This window comes from Bos indicus, chromosome 15, assembly GCF_029378745.1.
Source record: "Bos indicus isolate NIAB-ARS_2022 breed Sahiwal x Tharparkar chromosome 15, NIAB-ARS_B.indTharparkar_mat_pri_1.0, whole genome shotgun sequence".
NCBI classification, from domain to species: Eukaryota; Metazoa; Chordata; class Mammalia; order Artiodactyla; family Bovidae; genus Bos; species Bos indicus.
Genome location: NC_091774.1, coordinates 24,006,605 through 24,021,694, shown reverse-complemented (window position 1 = coordinate 24,021,694; position 15,090 = coordinate 24,006,605). Strand labels below are relative to the sequence as shown.

The 15,090-nt window shown below is 40.2% G+C and overlaps 1 protein-coding gene and 1 non-coding gene across 27 annotated transcripts in view; both read right to left on the bottom strand.

Moving 5' to 3' along the window:
• Positions 1 to 15,090, bottom strand: part of NCAM1 (neural cell adhesion molecule 1) — a 361,541-nt gene that overhangs the window by 193,655 nt on the left and 152,796 nt on the right. The window lies entirely within an intron of this gene.
• TRNAS-GGA (transfer RNA serine (anticodon GGA)) lies at positions 10,070 to 10,142 on the bottom strand. The gene has a single exon. It is a non-coding gene; the product is annotated as a tRNA-Ser (tRNA).

The following is a 15,090-nucleotide window of genomic DNA, read 5'->3' as shown; positions in this document are numbered from 1 at the left end:
GGCTCCCCTGTCCATGGAATTCTCCAGGCAAGGATACTGAAGTGGGTAGCCATTCCCTTTTCCAGGAGATCTTCCCAACCTAGGGATCAAATCCAGGTCTCCTAAATTGCAGGCAGATTCTTTACCATCTGAGCCATCAGGGGAGCCCTCAAGAAGCATAAATGCAGGCAAACAAAGTGGAAAATTAGATAATCAGGAAAAAACAGGAGAGGAGGAAACAGCAGAAAGTATGACACTACTGTTTATAATTAAGGAACAATACACAATGAAACTATAATTTAGAACAGATCACAGAGAAGCAGAGTTAAAATAAGGAAAGCAGAGTTTGAAAGCAATAGAGGGAAATCACAAAGCCATGAAAAACAAGGTCACACCTTTAGTAATGCTAACAACTAACACGGGAATTCAAGCCATTATGGAAGAATCTGCAGGCTCTTTGATATTTCATTTTAAAGCTTTTAATAATTATTCAGACAGTCTGTCATTGCCACATAGCATAGAACATAGGCACTCTGGGATGGTCACTGAAGAAAAAACTCTAGAAGTAGGTTAGTGCACCAAGATGATGTTGTTCAGTCGCTCAGTCATGTCCGATTCTTTGCGACCCCATGGACTGCGGCAGGACAGGCTTCCCTGTCCTTCACAATCTCCTGGATGGTGGAGTGATGGCAATTTAGACTGAGCTATTTCCAAGTCAAAGGTAAACCAGGTAAATCTTTCCTTAAATCTACTGAGGAAGAGTAGGTTCCTTCCTCCAGGCACAACCTAAGCTGGATCCTACTGATTTAAATATCATAAGGTCCCTTCCTAGAACAGGGAGAACGAGAAAAGGAGAAAGTGATTTCTCTTAAACACATTCCCTTTTATCACCTGGAAACAGTGTAAAGGACCAGGATGCATTCTAGGGTAGCTATACTGGAACTGCCATAGTATCGCCCTGGGATGAGTTTAGAGATTAAAACCACCAAAGAGGCACTGCCTAGTGGCTTCTACCAAGCACAGGAGACAAATTTAGGGTGAGGGGCTCCGGCTGATGAGTAACTGGGACTCAAATAGTTTGTCTGTTCTCTAAAAACAAAAATCACATGAAGCAAGTGTCCTATAAACCAGGCAAGGAACTTAATCCTTTCACTCTCTACTCATGTGGGTGCGATGGCCATTTGCTGCTTCTGCTGCTCATCTTTTTCAACTGCTTTCTGCCTTTCTGGTTTGTTTGTTTGTTCATTCACGTTGCTCCGTTAGTCAGCTGAAGTGGTTATTATAAACAGAATTAATTTACTCTAGTGACTGGTTCAGGAAAGCATATGGTGAGTATGACAGGACAATAGTTATCTGCTACCATGCAGTGATAAACTCAAGAGAAACAAATCAAACTGGGGTGTCCCACCCACTTCACAGCAGACAATGAATCTATTACCTAACACCCTTCCCAAGCCTCGTTATGTTTTCTAGTATTCTCTTCCAGATTTCCCCAAGGTTTTATTTATCCTCTCTTGACGGACAGTCCATGAGGCAGCATAATGTAGTAGTTAAGAGCGTGGATTCCATAACTAAGCCACTTACACTTGCCTCTGAGCGTCACTACATAAATTTAATCTGGAGAAAATTAATGTCTCTGAGCTTCAGTATTCTTTCCTCTTTCCTCACTGAGGTATATAATTGACATATGACATTATATCAGTTTGATGTGCAGTGACTGGATACGTGTATACACTGTGAAATGATCACTGCAATAAATACAGTCATTATCCTTCATCATACAAAGTTAGAAAAACAAATTTCTTCCTTATGATAAAAACTTTTAAGACTTACTCTCTTGGCAACTTTCAAACATGCAATACAGAATTATGAACTATAATCACCATACTGTACATTGCAACCCAATGATGCATTTACTTTAGTTATAAATAAAATAACTAAAGTTTGTACCTGTTGACTCCTTTCATCCATTTTCCCACCCCCAACGCACACCCCTCTGGCAACCACCATTCTATTCTTTGTATCTGAGCTTTGTTTTGTTTTTTTAGGTCCCACATATAAGTGAGATCCTCTGGTATTTGTCTTCATCTCATTTATTTCACTTAATATAATACCCTCAAGGTCTATCCATGTGATTGAAAATGGCAGGATTTTATCCTTTTTTTATGACTGAGAGTATTGTATATTGTATATGCCACATTTTCTTTATCTACTATGGACATGTAGGTTGCTTTCCATATCCTGGCTATTATAAATAATACAGCAATGAACATAGAGGTGAATCTATCTTATTGAATCACTATTTTCATTTTCTTCAGATGACCAGAAGTAGAATTGCTGGATCATATCATAGCTCTATTTTTTATTTTTGAGGAAACTCCATACTGTTTTCCATAGGGGCTGTACCAATTTACATCCCCACCAATTGTGCACAAGTTTTCCCTTTCCTTCACATCCTCACCAACATTTGTTATTTGTGGTTTTTTGATAATAGTCATTTTGACAGGTGTGATGGGATACTTCATTGTGGTTTTGATGTGCATTTCCCTGATGAGTAGTGATAATGAGCATCTTTTCACGTGCCTGTTGGCCATCTGTATGTCTTCTTTGTAAAGATGTCTATTCAGATCTTCTGATCATTTTTTAATTGGATTGTTTGCTTTTTGTTGTTGAGTTGTATGAGTTCTTTACATATTTTGGATATTAACCTCTTATCAAATATCTAATCTGAAAATATTATCTCCCATTCAACAGGCTGCTTTTTCGTTTTGCTGATGGTTTCCTTTGCTGTGCAGAAGCTCTTAACTTTGATGCAGTCTCACTTATTTATTTTTGCTTTTGGAGTCAGATCCCAAAATCACTGCCAAGACCAATGTTAAGAAGCTTACTGAATATATTTTCTTCTAGGAGTGTCATGGTTTCCAGGCCTAAAGTCTTTAATCCATTTCAAATTAATGTTTGTGTGTGGTATAAGATAGTACTCTACTTTCATTCTTTTGCATATAGCTGTCTAGTTTTCTTAACATCATTTATTAAAAAGATTATCCTTTTCCAACCATATATTCTTGCCTCTTTTATTGCAGATCAATTGACCATAAAATCATGGGGTTTTATCTCCATTCTGTTCTATTGATCTATGTGTTTGATTTTATGCCAGTGCTAGGCTGTTTTGATTACTACAGCTTTGTAATGTAGTTTGAAATTAGGGAGAGTGATGCCTCCAGCTTTGTTCCTCTTTCTCAAAACTGTTTTGGCTAGTCAGGATCTTTTGTACTTCCATACAAATTTTAGGATTCTTAGTTTAATTTCTGTGAAAAGTGCCATTGTTTTTTGATAGGGACGGCACTGAATCTGTAGATTCCTTTGGGTAATATGGACATTTTAACTGTATTAATTCTTCCAATCCATAATCACAGAATATTTTTCCATCTATTCATGTCTTCTTCAATTTCTTTCATCAATGTCTTACAGTTCTCAGCATTATAGGTCTTTCATTTCTTTGGTTAAATTTACTCCTAGGCATTTTACTCTTTCAATGCAACTGTTTAAATGGTATTACTTTCTTAATTTCTCTTTCAATAGTTCATAATTAGTGTTTAGAAACACAAATTTTGTAAGTTGATCTTGTATCCTGAAACTTTACTGATTTCATTTATTGATACTAACATTTTTTTTGAGTGTTTGTTTTCTATATAAAAAACTGTTATTCACTTACTTCTTCCTTTCCAATTTGAATGCCCTTTATTTCTTTTCTTGCCCAACTGCTTTGACTAGGACTCCCAATACTATGTAGAATAAAAGGGGTAAGAGTGGGCATTCTCGCTTTGCTCCTGATCTTAGAGGAAAAGCTTTCAGCTCTTCACTATTAAATATGATGTTGGCAGTGGGCTTGCCATGTATATGCATGCGTGCTCAGTCAATCTGACTCTTTGCCACCCCATGGACTGTAGCCCTCCAGCCTCCTCAGTCCATGAAATTTCCCAGGCAAGAAGATTGGAGTTGGGTGCCATTTCCTGCTCCAGGGAGTCTTCCTGACCCGGGGATAGAACTCATGTCTCCTACATCTGCATGGGTTTGTCTCATATGGCATATATTATGCTGAGGTATGTTCCCTCCTTGCCCACTCTATTGAGAGTTTTTATCATAAATGAATGTTGAATTTTATAAAATGCTTTTCTGCATCCATTGATATAATCATATGATTCATGGCCTTCATTTTGTTAATGTATCACAAACTGATTTTAAGATGCTGAATGATCCTTGCATCCTGGAACAAATCCCACTTGATTAATTATATATGATCTTTTTAATGTATTATTGAATTTAATTTTTAATATTTTGTGAGGATTTTTGCATCTATGTTCACCAGGAATTTTGGTCCATACTTTTCTTTTCTTGTGCTTTGTCTGGCTTTGGTATCAGAATAATGCTGGCCTTATAAGTGAGTTTGGAATCATTCCCTTCTCTCCATTTTTTGGGGAAAGTCTGAGAATGACAGCTATTAAATCTTCTTTAAATGTTTGATAGAATTTATCAGTGAAGTCATTTGGTCTTGAGTTTTGTTTTTTCTGAGAGGTTTTTGATTACTAATTCAATCTCCTTACTAATAATCAGTCTATTCAAATCTACTATTTCTTCATGATTCAATCCTGAAAGATTGTATGCTTCTACAAATTTATTCATTTCTTTTAGGTCATCTGATTTGTTGGAGTATAATTGGTTAAGTGGTCTCATGATCTTTTGTATTTCTGTGCTATCAGTTGTAACTTCTTTTTCATTTCTGATTTTACTTATTTGAACCCTCTATTTTCCTGGTACGGCTGGCTAAAGGTTTGTCAAATTTGCTTATCTGTTTAGAGAACCAGCTCTTAGTTTCATTGATATTTTCTATTGTATTTTAATCTCTATTTATTTCTACTCTGACCATTGTTATTTCTTTCCTTCTGGTAACTTTGAACTTCATTTGTTCTTATTTTCCTAATTCCTTTAGGTATAAGGTTAGATTGTTTATTTGACATTTCTCTTATTTCTTGAGGTAGATTTGTATTACTATAAACCTCCTTCTAGAACTGCTTTTGCTGCTTCTCATAGATTTTTGTAGATTATGGTTCCATTTTCATTTGTCTCAAGGTATTTTTTGATTTCTCCTTTGATTTACTCATTAATAGATTGTTCAGTAGCATGTCTTTTAATCTGTACATATTTGTGTATTTGTGATTTGTCCAGTTTTCTTCTTGCAGTTGATTTCTAGCTTCATGTCATGTGATCAGAAAAGATGCTTGATATGATTTCAGTCTTCTTCAATTTATTGACATTTATTTTGTGGCCTGATGTATGATCTATCATGGAGATCATTCCATGTGCAGCTGAGAAGAATGCATACTCTGCTCCTTTTGGATAGAAAGTTCTATATATAACTATTAAGTCTATCTGCTCTAATGTGTCTTTTAAGGCTGATGTTTCCTTGTTGATTTTCTGTCTATATGATCTATCCACTGAAGTCAATGGGGGTATTAAAGTCCTCTACTATTATTGCATTGCTGTCAATTTCTCCCTTTAGGTTGTTTATATATATGTGTGTGTATATATATATATATATATATTTTATATATATAGCTGTTCAGTTTTCTTATCTGCAAAATGGGAAGAAAATAATGGTGCCCATCTTTTAGAACTGTTTTGAGGATTAAATGAATTAATATCTGTAATGTGCTTAGAAATATCCCCCATAGCTGTTTATCATTGTCATGGAGTATGTATGGGTAAGGGAAGCAACTTTCATCTGGTTCTTCTAAACAATGGTCCTGTTCTATTGTTTTAATTATCGCCAGAGACCTGATGACTATCCAGTCTTTGTCTCCTTTGTCATCATTTTCCCATCCTCCTGATATTCATGCCTACCTGCCGGCCAGCATATAATCTCACAAGCCCTTCAAATCCAACAAACTAACTCAGACTGGACACACTGCATTTCTTCTCATCTCAGACCCTTAATTCTACTTTAGTTTTTCAAATGATTCGTTATTCTGGCCTCAGATCCAATGTCACCTCCTCAGGGAAGCCTTATTTATAAGAGCCTCCCTACCACACGTATCCCCACAAATTGTCCCTATCTCAGTATCCTGTTGTGGTTTTTTCATAGCCCTGATCACTGTATTGGACCTGATCTTTTGCATTTATTTGCTTTCTTATTGATTAAATGTTCCCCAGACCCCCACCACTAGACTAAAGCTCCATGAGACCAACATCTTGTTTTGTTCACTGTTATATCCTGGGAACCTAGAGCAAATTCTGGCAGTTAGTACATGCCCAGTGTTTATTAGATGAATTATTGACTAAATTCCATGGCATAAATTTCAGAAAATTTTGCTCTCAAATATTTGCTTAAGAAACGTTTTCAGGCAGAACACTCTTTGACATAAGTCACAGCGATATTTCTGGGGATCTGTCTTCTAAAGCAAAGGAAACAAAAGAAAAATACACAAATGGGACCTAATTAAAAGCTTTTGCAAAGCAAAGGAAACCATTGACAAAACAAGAAGATAACCTACTGAATGGGAGAATATACTTGCAAATAATGAGTTCATATCCAAAATATATAAACAGCTCATACAACTCAGCAACAGAAAAACAAACAAGTGGATTAAAAACTGGGATAAAGACCTGAACAGACAGTTTTCTAAGAGGAACTACAAATGGTCCACAGGCACAGGAAAATATGTACAATTATCTCTAATCATCAGGGGGATGAAAATCAAAACCACCATGAGCTATCACCTCACACCTGTCAGAATGGCTATCATTAAAAAGAACACAAATAACAAGTGTTGACAAAAATGAGATGAAAACAGAAACTTCACACGCTGCTGGTGGGAACATAAGTTGGTGACACCTCTGTGGAAAATAGTATGGAGGTTTCTCAAGAAAACTAAAAACAGAGCTACCATATGATCCGGCAATTCCACTCCTGGGTATATATACAAAAAACAAGAATGCTTATTTGAAAAGATGCATGCAGCCCAGTGTCCACAGTAGCATTATTCACAACGGCCAAGACATGGAAGCAGCCTAAGTGTCTGCCAGAAGATAGACGGATAAAGAAGATGCATGTGTGTATATACACACACACATATTTATATATAATGGAATATTATTCAGTCATAAAAAATAATGAAATTTTGACATCTGCAACAACACAGATGGACTTGGAGGGTATTATGCAGAGTGAAATAAGTCAGACAAATACAAATACTGTATTATATTGCTTATATGTGAAATTAAAAATACAATAAAATATTGAATATAGCTAAAAAAAAAGAATATTTGCAAGTTTAAGTAAACAAACTAGCAGTTACCAGTGGAGAGAGGGAAGTGAGGAGGGGTATACAGGGGTGGGGGGTTAAGAAGTACAAATTATTATGTATAAAATAAGATATAAGGACACACTGTACACTCCAGATAATATAGCCAATATTTTATAATAATTATAAATGGAGTATAACCTTTAAAATTGTGAGTCACTATACTATACACTTGTAACTTTAATGGTACATTGATAAAAAGGGATTATTTCCACCAACTGTGTTTATAATAAAAAGGCTTTGGCACTTGGTAGGATAAGATTCAATATTTAGATACACGGAAAGCCCTGCTGACCCTGAAACAGGAGATAAATGAATCCCCTATAGTTTTTTTTCCTGTATACTTAACACTTGTACACTTAACACAGAAGCTTACATAAGTTCAACTTGAATGTGCCTTGATTAGGACAGTGATCCCACTGTGACTTTAGGTATTTATGTCAAAATAAATGCCCATAAATGACAAATAAATTTATTTTGACATACATGCCGCCTGTCCTTTAAAGAACCACTCAACTGTTTTCATTAACAACTATCTAAAAACAGCTACTCGCCTTAGGGACAAAGAGTAAAAGCGAGCCCAATCGTCAGTTTCAACAGATGACAAGTTGATATTTTTTCCTCACAAGATATTCTAACAGCTCCCAATGAGACTGGCAGTCATGTGATGGGTAACCAGACCATTCAGCTGACAGCAAAACATATTTATTGACTCCTAATTTGAGAATCACTCTTTATACTAGCTGGGCGATATTATTCATTTCAGTTAAACTCAACAAACATTTACTGAATTTCTCCTTTCTGTTCAGGTAAGTAGTGGACAGAATATAATCAGTGAGACACAGAACCTGTCTTCATTGAGTTAATATTTGTGCAGGTGCCTGGCATATAGCAGTTCCTCAATAAAACTGTGCTGAACCCACTAAAGCAGAAGACAGTATTACGTAAAAGCATTAGTAAGATTTCCACATGCTCTGGAACTTGCAGCCTGGAGGGGTAGAAACAAGCTGGGATCCAGACCCATAAGCCAAGCTAGGATCCAAGCTCTGAGGCTTCCTAGCTGTGTGATCCTCAGCAAATTTCTTAACCGCATCAGACCCAACCTGATCCCATGTAAATGGGGATAAGAAGTCCTCCAGCTTGTGGGACTTGCCATGGGAGAATGAGAGATGATATCCGTAAAACAATAGGCTTGGCACAGGGGAGGTGCTCAATGCCTGATAAGTAAAAGCCAGCAGGGAGCAGGAAATGCTTCCAAAGAAACTTATGAAAGAAAGACAGGTGGAGGCAATCCAGGCAGAGGGAGTGTTGTCAGCCTGGCTTGGAGAAGGATTTGCGCAGGGTGCAAGCATCTATCTGGGGGAGAGGGAATCACTGTGTTGGCCGTATTAGAATGGCTGAAGACACGAGGCAGCAGGATGGAAAGTAATACGTCAGCTGAAGGCTTTGGATCCCAGGCCCAGGAGTTTATACTCTCTGAGGTCGAATGGGTCCACTGAGAGTCTGGGGCAAGGAGGAATGCAGGCAAGTAGAAAATCAAACACAATATTAAAAAATTCAGAAATGGCATAGAGCTGGAAGGGATCTGAGGGTCAGATCAGATCAGTCGCTCAGTCATGTCTGACTCTTTGCGACCCCATGAATCGCAGCACGCCAGGCCTCCCTGTCCATCACCAACTCCCGGAGTGCGCTCAGACTCACGTCCATCGAGTCAGTGATGCCATCCAGCCATCTCATCCTCTGTCGTCCCCTTCTCCTCTTGCCCCCAATCCCTCCCAGCATCAGAGTCTTTTCCAATGAGTCAACTCTTCGCATGAGGTGGCCAAAGTACTGGAGTTTCAGCTTTAGCATCATTCCTTCCAAAGAAATCCCAGGGCTGATCTCCTTAAGAATGGACTGGTTGGATCTCCTTGCAGTCTGAGGGACTCTCAAGAGTCTTCTCCAACACCACAGTTCAAACGCATCAATTCTTCGGTGTTCAGCCTTCTTCACAGTCCAACTCTCACATCCATACATGACCACAGGAAAAACCATAGCCTTGACTAGACGGACCTTTGTTGGCAAAGTAATGTCTCTGCATTTGAATATGCTATCTAGGTTGGTCATAACTTTCCTTCCAAGGTAGGGCTGCTCCAATGGACACACTGTTACAGATAAGAAAACTGATAAACTACACAGGAAACATGCTCAGAGCCCCAGGCCACTTGGTACCAGAACAGTGTACAGACAGGAATCCACGTTTCCTGATTTAACAAGCACTTCTCCAATGCCACCAACATATGGAGTGCATGTGCCAAAACAGGGCATGATGTATTAATATATGTGTATATACATATGTATACATGTGGCTCAGTGGTAAAGAATCTGCCTGCTAGGCAGGAGACATGGGTTTGATCCCTGCATCAGAAAGATCCCCTGGCAAAGGAAATAGCAACCCATCCCAGCATTCTTGCCTGGGAAATCCCATGGACAGAAGAGTCTGGCGGGCTACAGTCCACAGGTCGTGACTAAATTTGGACATGATTTAGTGACTAAAATAACAATAACATATATATATATATATATATATATATATATATATAAAGTGAAAGTAAAAAGTGAAAGTGAAGTCGCTCAGTCGTGTCCGACTCTTTGCGACCCCATGGACTGTAGCCTACCAGGCTCCTCCCTCCATGGGATTCTCCAGACAAGAGTACTGGAGTGGGTTGCCATTTCCTTCTCCAGGGGATCTTCCTGATCTAGGGATCGAACCCAGGTCTCCTGCATTCCAGGCAGACGCTTTAACCTCTGAGCCACCAGGGAAGCCCATATGCATATATAAATACATGCATACACAAATATACATATATTTACACACATGCACATCATGCTTACATAAAAGCATCCACCAGGGTACATACTATGGAGACAGAGAATGACCTCCTCTGGGACACAGAAGCAGATGGCCACTGAAAACTTGGAAGCTTTCCCCAGACAGCACCTCTCCCTAGAAGTGACACAACCTCTCCCTCTATCCTCGTTCCTTCCTCAACTTTCAGAGCTCCTAAACCTTCACCTCCCACCCTCATTGCCCTGCTAATTCCACATCTTAAACATTCCTCAAAGTTAAATAGCACTGTAAGGAAGCAAAGAGACCAATCCAGAAAGTGGGACTTAGCTCAGCAAATTAATAGCACAAAAAATAAAAACAGGGATCTGCTCCAGAGTGAAAGAGACCCATGAGGCACAACCACCAAATGTTTAACACGTGAGCCTTGCCTGAATCCTCACTTAAAACAAAAATCATCCACTCAGTCGTGTCCGACCCTTTGCAACCCCACGCACTATACAGTCCATGGAATTCTCCAGGCCAGAATACTGGAGTGGGTAGCCGTTCCCTTCTCCAGGGGATCTTCCCAACTCAGGGATCGAACTGGGATCTCCTGCATTGCATGTGGATTCTTTACCAGCTGAGCTATTAGGTAAGTCCCCTCAAAAACAAAAGCTACCTATAAAAAGACAGTTTCGAGAGAAATGTGTAAGAATATTGGATAGGACAGTGACATGAGAAGCTTATGCAGGAAAATGTCAATTTCACAGAGGGACCTATGAAAGTATACAGAGGTGAAGTGATGAGATCTGCTTTATTTAATGCTAATATTTGTTTTTAATTATTTGGCCACATCAGGTCTTAGTTGCGGTACACGGGATCTTTAGTTGTGGCATGCGAACTCAGTGCCAGCATGTGGGATTGACTTCTCTGACGAGGAATCAAACCCAGGCCCTCTAAATTGGGAGCACAGAGTCAGCCACTGGATGGCCAGGAAAGTCCAGCTGTCTGTTTTAAAGTACTTCTGGCAAATAATGAGAGAAAACAAGCAATGAATAAACCAGACAACTATTGAATCTGGGTAATCGGTATATGGGGGTTCACTGTGCTATTCTAATTTTGACTATGACTGAACTTTTCTTGATTAAAAGTGGGGTCTTATTTCCACACCCCAAACCAAACAAACCAAAACCCATCTTACCTATACCTTCCCTGTCAAAAGGGATCCCGCTCTTATTTTCCACTCACTGACATTCTAGTTCATCTGACTGCACTTAAACTCTGGGAACCTCCGAGGATGCTGTCTCTTCTCACCCTCCTCACCTCTCCCGGTTTCCTGATCTGCACCCACATCTCCGATTACTATTCAGAAAGGTACCTTTAGCCCTGGCCTTGACCACTAAGCTGAGCTGCGGTGGGTATTTCTGTACGCATTTCCCAGTAAACAGCACATGCTCCTGTGGGGTTACTGAGCAGATGGAGCCCACAGATTTCCCAACTCTAGCACTGACTCCCAACTGACTTTCCCTCCCTTATTCCACATCTTAGGTACCACCATTGTTTCCCGAGGGTAGAAATCTCTCCCTGCCATCAATTCCTCCCCCTCCCCGCCAGTCCCCACTTCTAATTGATAGCAACTTTTGCCAATTCTATTTCAGAAGGGTGTCTCAAATCCAAACCCACCTCAGTATTGCATTGCCCAAGACAGCTCAGGCCTAGAATCCTACGATAAGTGGCCACTTCTCTCCTGGCCACGGCTATCCCCAAGCCAGCCATCCCCCGCTCTGCTACCCCGGACACTTCCCCAAGTCAGACCTGGTCTTGCCAGAGATGCCAACAGATCTACTGTAACTGTCTCCTCCTTCAGAGTCCAAAAGGCCTGTGTTTGCATCCCCACGAGCAATCATTAATGACAACAAAAACCCTGAATGATTACCCTGTGAGGCATTATACTAGGTACTTCATTTACCTTATCTTTTTTAACCCTTACAGCAGGTTTATTTTTAAACAGATATTATTATCCATTCTACAGATAAGGAAACTGAGGCACAGATTACACTAATTTGCTCAGCGTCATACAGTCAGTAGGTGGCAAGCCACAGAATTGACCCTAGACAATCTAGTTCTGAACCAGGCTAACATGATGTCCCTACTTGAAGTTAATGTCCCTAAGACTCAGTTTTTTTAATCTGCCAGATGGAGTTAACAAAGCCTGCCTCAAAAGATTGCTGTAAGGATTTGATTTAATCAGAACTCAAAAAACACTAGCTACTGCTGAGCATTGGATGGTTTCCAGTTTTCTGAGGAGGAATTCGGAGAGTCTCAGCTCAGCGTGGTTCCTCCTCCCTCCCCGGGTTCCCCTAGTATGTTTCAGGACTCCTGGGAAGGAGTCCATGTCCAGCTCCCCTTGTTAATGGAACCGCATCCAAATAGTCATTCGACTGTGTGGTCATCCATTCGCTCAGCACCTACAGAGTGCCCTTCACTGTGCTGGGAACAGGGCGAACTGGATAAGAACCTGACCTCGGAGGGTCAGTCTCTGGGTAGGATAAACACACAGGAAAAAATTATAAGAAATAATGCCATCTGCAGCAACACGGACGGACTCAGATTATTATACAAAGTGAAGCTAGTCAGACAAAGAAAGACAAACAACACATCATATCACTTATATGTAGAATTTAAAAAGATGATACAAACAAACTTATTTACAAAACAGACTCACAGACATAGAAAACAAACTAATGATTACCAAAGGATAAGGGGAGAGAAGGGAAAAATTAGGGATTTGGGATTAATAGATACCCATTAATATATATAACATAGCTGAACAACAAGGACCATAGTTGAGGGAACTACATTCAATATCTTGTAATAATGTAATGGAAAAGAATCTGAAAAAGAATATATATATATATATACACACACACACACACACACACACACACACACACACATATATATGTATAGCTGAATCTTTTTGCTATATACTTGAAACACTGTAAATCAACTATATTTTAACCAATATAAATACAAATTCAAAAAATATTTAGAGTAGACTGAGTGCTATATCAGAGGATGACACAAAGGGAAAAGTGCTGAGAATACAGTGATTAGCTTTGCTCTGGGGGAATTCAGCAACATGGCATAAATCCATCATGACTGATCACTTGGGTGCTCAGTTACTCCTGCTGTGCTGTGCTTAGTTGCTGAGTCATGTCCAAGTCTTTGCGACCCCATAGACTGTAGCCCACCAGGCACCTCTGTCTGTGGGGATTCTCCAGGCAAGAATCCCGGAGTGGGTTGCCATGCCCTCCTCCAGAGGATCTTCCTGATCCAGGAAGGGAACCTGCCTCTCCTGCATTGGCAGGTGGGTTCTTTAAAAAACCATCCCTGGATCGGGAAGATCCCCTGGAGAAGGGCATGGCAACCCACTCCAGGATTCTTTCCTGAGAAATCCCATGGCAGAAGGAGCCTAGTGGGCTACAGTCTGTGGGGTCACAAAGAGTTGGACATGACTTAGTGACTCAACAACAACAATTATGACCACTTAGCAAATATTAATTTATGATGGGCAGCTATACTGTTCTTCAATCATGATTTTTTTTTAAATAAAATCATTGACTTTTGAGAAAACCGCACTAAACACAAAAGTTTAGTCCCTTCTGAGCTCATGGTTATCAGGAAATCTTAACTGCCAAACCTCAAAGGTCCCATTTAACATGAGCATCCTAACAGCTTGAAGAAGGCAAGAAATATAAAATGCATTTCATTTTTTCAAAAAATGTTTAGATTATTTAATAATTCAAAACCAGATACTATTTCCTTCTATATAAAAGCACCCAAAAACATCCCCATGGCTTTCTACATATAAAGTGGATATAATTTAATATTAAAGATTTCCTTCTGCATTTCTCTTTATCTAGAAAGTGTGCCAGAGGTGTTTTTGCCAATGTAACTTAGAAGAGACCAGGTCAAGCTAACAGGGTTGTTTGAGAGCCAATAAAAAAAACTGTTTGTATTCCTTCATTCCAGTTCAAACGGCCCAGATCTGCCTGCTACCAGCCTGTCAGCCATGGGCGAGGTGGAATCAGTAAGACTGAAACCTGTCCCAGACAGTGGCAGGAAATAAGAGCATAGGCCACCACAGGTGTCCCAGGCCCCAAGTGCCTGTCAGCCAAACGAGGGCTACAAAGACCCTGCTGCAGAGGAGTGGGACGCGCCCCACGAGTGGCAGAAGAGCACAGAGGCCCTGCTTGGCCTTCTGTCTGTACATTAAGATTTCAAAAGCACAGCCGGTGGCAAACCTCTCTATCCTACGACGACAGTAAGAAAGACTGGGGGGACTGTTTCGTTCAAGCTCTGAAGACAAAATGACCTTCTGTCTCATGGAGGCTTATCCGGCACCCCAAAGCTGCAGATACCAAAATGCAGTCAGCATCTCTGCAATGATTTTAACCAGCTTGATTTCTATCGCAGATCAAAATGGTGCACCTGTCTCCTATGCTCACATTCAAAGGTACTTTACCGTTTTCCCCCTCCTTCATACTGTCCTTGTTGACGCTCCCCAGTGAACCAGTGGGTCCACGCTGGTCACAGACCAAATGGTAAAGAGCTGTAGGAATGGTCTCACCTTCAAGCCCCCCCTTTCCAAGTCAGCCTTCTTTGTTTTTCTAGCTGTTGCTTTAACTGCCTAAAGGAACTCTCTTTTCCTCTGTGTTTGAAGCAGCAGGACAGCACTTCTCTCCTATTGATGGTTTTATCTCTTCTCCAAGCCCCCCAGAGGTAGTAGCAGCTATGGCAGCTTGCAGGTGTTGTGTGCGAGGGGTAGGGTGGGGGGTCTCCTGCAGAGAAGCACAGCACACAGCAGCTTCCCCAGCGCCAGGGAAAGGGGCCCATTGGGATTATGTGATGACATTGTGGCCACTGGGGCGTCGTTCC